The 5,410-nt window shown below is 46.1% G+C and overlaps 1 long non-coding RNA gene across 1 annotated transcript; it reads right to left on the bottom strand.

Moving 5' to 3' along the window:
• Positions 1-268: 268 nt before the first annotated feature.
• On the bottom strand, positions 269-4,986 carry Gm31304. Its single transcript, XR_375768.1, has 3 exons — positions 4,806-4,986; positions 1,214-1,291; positions 269-512 (listed from the first exon to the last, which is right to left on the bottom strand). It is a non-coding gene; the product is annotated as a predicted gene, 31304 (long non-coding RNA).
• Between the last annotated feature and the right edge of the window lie 424 nt (positions 4,987-5,410).

Genomic DNA, 5,410 nt, shown 5'->3' with positions numbered 1-5,410 from the left:
TAAAAAAAAAAGTACATGACCTCCTGTGACTAAAAGAAAAAGAAAAAACCTAGCTGTAAACTTTTAAAGGAAAGAGCATCTTTATAATAACAATAAAACGTTCCCAAATCAAGCCTTTAAGAGGCAAGGCTGTATCCTATCTTTGCCTGGGGCCCATAACTATCCTCAGCTAATCTTTCTCTGACAGATAAAGAGCTGCTATATCCATTCTTATAGCTCAATTTTAAAACTTTATTCTGAGAAGTGGGGAAAAGGAGCCCCGGATGGGAATGAAGAATGAGTGTTTGAGGCGAGGTAAGGGGAAGAGGGACGTTAGGATAAGTGGAAGCTCGGCTTACTTATCTGCAGAACAGAAGGTTTTAAGAACAAACAAATCTAAGATTGAATATTTCAGGCAAATTTGTGAGACTGTAGGTTCACACTTGGATAATTCCTTTATAGGGTGCCACACCACTCCAGGCCGGCTCTCCAAGAGGCACACCCATGTAGGACAGGTGGGCAGCTGTCGCAGGCTGTGGGAAGAGTAGGGAAGATAAACAAGCTGAAAATGTTTGCGAGCATTCTGCGACCCTCCAAGGAGTCTACAGGTCTTTAATAATAAGAAATCTGTTTATCAGCTGGAGATGGCTTCTGGTTAGCTCTGAACTGGAGCGAGATACTTGAAAAGGGCCATTAAGCCTTGGGGTGCTGCGTCTTCCATGAAAGCAACATGAATTGTATTCAATTTGGGCTCTAGTAGAAAGGTACGGGGTGCAGAGGCGCTGCCTGGCTCACATGGACTCTTCATGGGGAAGGAGGGTTCACACTCCTTCCTGTGCAGAACTAGTTAAATCCTCATGGCCCACTCAGGAGCTTCTGGTGGGCATGCATCTATTTGGACTTGCACAGTTTGCTTGCTGGAAGGTATTGAAACTCAGAAGCCATGGAGATAATCACCCATTGTCATGGAATTGTCTGCTTAGGGATAAAGAGCTAAGAGTGTTTGATTGGTTCCTGTCATCTTTCTAGTCCTTATTTCTCATTCTTTTTTAAAGCTCTGGCTATACTTGGCTTCTGTAAGCTACATCATCATCCTTCCTCCCCCCAAAAATGTTTTTTATGTTTTAAAGCAGCTAAGATTAGTTTCGGTTACATGCGGCGTTTCAACTCAAATGTGAGCCATGTGAGCTGAATCCATAGAGACTGTTAGACAGACAATTATGCCTGTGGTTACCTCAGGGATTGGTAGCTCATGAGAGGCTCCTAGGTCAAAGATGTCCAACGTCTCCTTCCCCAGTTCCCACTTAGGTATCTGGAGAAAACATTGAAGGATCTTGTCTATTACTTTGACTTCTCTTCCCTTAACCCTCCACCCAGCTATCCAATTAATTCTCAGATCTCTTTGTTTCTGCTCCCAGAAACGGATCTCAGGCTCACTAACCTGTTACTACCTGTGATCAAAGTACAAGAGAGAACAGCTTACAGGAGGGGAGATGGATTTTGCTCCTGGTTTCAGAGAGTTTGGCTCATGGTTGCTTGGTTGTATGTGTGTGGGAACCTGGAATAGAAGCTGTTCATACAGACAGGACTCAGGAAAAGGGAATATAGGGAGAAACCAGGGCATGATAACACCAAGGGTATGCCCTGGTGACCTACTTCCTCCAGGTAGGTTCCACCTTCCAAAGTTTCCACCACTCCAAAATAAGATCACCAGCTGAAGTCCATGCCTTAGAAAGCTGAGTCTGTGATGGCAGGGGTTGGGGGAAGGGGTGGGTGTGTCAACATTTCATATTCAGATCATAACACTATCTGAAGCCATCGCTGCCTTTGTTTGAATGACTGCAATGGGCTCTTGGGTGGTCTTTGGTCTTCCTGTACCTATAATCTATTATTTTTCCATCTGGATACAAATAGCTGGTGGGTTAATCTTATTGACATTTAAACTATCCTGGATTGAAATTTTCTGTATTAGGATGTAGCCTAAGCTAACATAACAAAAGAAACTCAAAATACAGTGACTCCAGCCAAAGGAAATGAGTAGTTCAGAACAAATTCTATCTTGTTGCTCAACATACCCAAGGGGTGCTTTACATTGTCAGGAGGCAGAGTTGGTTGCCTACATAGAGCAAGTGTGATGGGGAAAACAGAAACCGAACACATGGCAGATCTTTCTCAGAGTTGCACTGGTCACTTCTGCTCACAGCTGATGGATTCATAAGAGTGAAATCACCCGATCGCACAAGTGTGCCAGGAACTTCTGTGTGGCCATCAGTTGGCTGAAACTCTAAGCCGAGGGGGAATGGGTACAGAGGAGAGCCCACAGCCTCACCTGCCCTTTCCAGTGGCTGCTGGTATTACAGAATAACAAGCCTTTCCCTGTAGCCTCCCATGGGATCTGTGCAGTTTTAATTTTTTTAAACCTTACTGTTAGTGAAGGTTCTTAAATGCTTTAACCCCCCTTTTAGCCCATCACCCACCAGAGGTAGTGGGAAAGGAAGGATGCGGGCCTCAGCTGGAGTCAGCAGCAGGAGGGACCAGGAGGGGCACCAGGAGAAATTCTCAGCTATGCCTCTCTCAGCAAAGTGAAGATCAGTGAAGATGAGAGACCCACAGCATTGTACAGCTAGCTCTATAAACAAACCAAGCTCAGCCCCCATCATTGTCCTTCGAGTCCTGTTGATACCCTTCAAACATCACGTGTCCTCCATGTGTCTTGTCTCAGCACCTGTGTCTCTCTCAGCTGACGCCATTTTGTCAATCAGCCTAAGTCCAAGGAAGCAGCAAGAAACTGCAGCACACTGCCAGAAGTTTTGGGGTGTGTTTCTCTCTATGGAGTCCTGACAAGTGGAGCTCAACTATGCAATGTAAGGAGGACCAATACATGTGTGTTGTGAATGAAGAATCCTTCATCGTGTGTCTTTTTGGATGCTTATTTTAGCAGAAAATCCTTTCTCCTGTGTCTGTTTTAGGCAAATGCTCCTTTATGAGTCTGCCTTAGCTTTTCGCCTGTGTCTACTTTAGTGAAATGTTCCTTTACGTGTTTGCCCCAGTAAAACGCCATCTAACACAGCTGGCTTTCCAAAGCACCCTTAAAGTTTCCACTTCAGTTCCGTTTGCTCTTTAGCCTATATGGAGGCTTCTCTGTTCTGTTCCATTACCATTCTCTGCTGCATTGACTCCATGTGTCTTTACAATGAACCTAGTCTCTTGTGTTAATTCATAGGCTTGCTCATTGGTTTATGTAACATTGACCTTGGCCTTGAGCTTCCTGGGAGCAGGGCTTTCTGCATGTGCCTTGGCACCACCCCAGTGTGGAGAGCAGAACGTCATACCGACTCAGAGACTGGCCAAGTGGTCAATTTGGGGCCAGGTACCTACCTTCCTAAACCGAAATACTTCTCTCAAACTGTAGAAATATTTGCTGTCCCCACCCTCTGCCTCTGGTCTCACCCTGGGGCCAAGCTGGTGTCACTTATTCTAAAGCCTTACCCACAATTCCCTTTTCTTTTCCATTGCTGAGATGGATGTTACTTAAAATAAAGATGTGACTTATTTAATACACGCAGGTTCTCAGACTAGCTTCAGTGAACAGATCTTCCTAACAACATCCTCTCTGCCCCTCACACAGCCCTCTCCGCCTTGCTTTCATGCTTCCTGAAGGGATGAAGGGAACAGTATTTATAACAAGCAAGTTGGAGCATTAGAATTCCCAGTTACACAGAATGAGAACCTAGTCCAATAATAATAATAATCCCTGATGTTATTTATATGTCACTTTTGTGCCAAAGTCACCTAGGTAGCTCCCAAAAGAACCTTGCAGGAAAATCTCCACCGTCAGCGAGTGCCAAACACCTTAATAAGTAAGTTGTAAGGCAGAGGGCGGGTGGCAATTAAAGAGGCTCATTCAATAGCCTTTTTCAGATTGGAGTAAGCCTGTTCCCAGGATGTGTGCTGTGATAGTCAGCCCGGGATGATCCTGTCATCTTTAGGGCCATTTATCTGAGAAAGACAGCCTCTTGTGCCAGCTCTGAGACATCTCTCTGCCCCAGATGGAATCCTATCATGAAGAGCCGACGTTGCTTAAAATGTTGGCAGCCCCTCCAGAGGTTGGGTAGCAAAGGCCCTGAACATGGTGGCAGAAGCCATCCAAGGATGCTGCTTTGCAAATAGTGCTTAATGTGGTATTAGGCAAAGACGATTTCTCTAGATCAGGAATAAGTGTGGCTGTCAGTATAACTGTCATTGCTGAGTTAAATAAAAGTTGGAACATCAGAAATTACATTTTAAAAACCCAGTTATCATCTTTACCCATTACTTTACAAATACATATCTACTTACTAATTCTTATGGGAATACAAATGCCACAAAGAGAAAAGGGAATGAAAGAAAAAAATCAAAAAAAGGAAAGAAAAGCCCTTCTTTCAAGTCAAGCTGGAGAGGGAGCCTGCCAGACACCCAGGAGAGAGATTTAGGTTTCTAGCTCTGTCTTTGGTTTGCAATCTGCCAGGTGGGCCCCAGGATTCATCTGCAAGATGTGGCAGGTACTTTTCAGCTTGGTCCCTGATGGGAAGCCAGACCACTGAGCCAGAAGAAGCAGCTCCATTGTGCCTGCCTGGCCTGTGCTCCAGACCAGGGCATTTGCAGATTCCGCATGTTAAGTTGTTGACCCGGTGACCTGCAGAGATCCTGGGGAGCCTGCCTGGCTCAGAGAAAACACCTACAGTTGGCAATGGCAGCTAATGAATTCTTTCTTGGAGGCAAACATTGACTTCATCTTTGAACTCCAAGGAGACTCGGGAAAGCTAGGGCTACTTTGAGGTTTTTACCTTGAGATAAGAGGAAGTCGGTGAAGCTGAGGAGTCTGCATCCCGCAGGGCCTTTCACGGGTGGTGGGGTCACCCCAAGAGCAAGTCAATACCCAAGTCAGTGGCTAACCCTGTTGTGCGGGATTTATGGCAGCGAGGGTTCTGTGACCTTAGAGAGGCATCAAGACACAGCGTTCTTGTGGCCACTCTGACCTCCTTAAGGGGGTAGGGGGAGAAGCAGAGGACCTGGGAGGTTCCAGAGGTCCTTGAGCTCAGTGTGCAGGTTTCCAGGTAGAAAGGTCAAAGGCCAGCTTTAATGGTGTGACGGATTCTGAGGGAGCTCGCCCAGGAGCGTTGAGGAGCAGGAGAGAATGCAGCTGCACAGGAAGTGTGGTAGGAAGGCTCCCGAACTCCTGCTATGGAACGCCAGGGGAGAGCCAGGCACCGGAGGGGCATTCTCCAGCCCCTGCTGACAGCACCTGTCCTCACACTAATGTATTCTGAGAGAGGACATCTCATCATGGACTTCTAAGCTCTTGCAAGAAGGCAGGACTGCCACTACCCCAGAAGCTGAGAACAGAAGAGATTAAATAGGCAAGGTTGGGGCACAAAATCCCAGCTGTCTC

Source organism: Mus musculus, chromosome 3 (genome assembly GCF_000001635.26).
Source record: "Mus musculus strain C57BL/6J chromosome 3, GRCm38.p6 C57BL/6J".
Classification (NCBI taxonomy): Eukaryota; Metazoa; Chordata; class Mammalia; order Rodentia; family Muridae; genus Mus; species Mus musculus.
The sequence above is the reverse complement of the archived record's forward strand: the minus strand, read 5'-3'. Positions and strand labels throughout refer to the sequence as shown.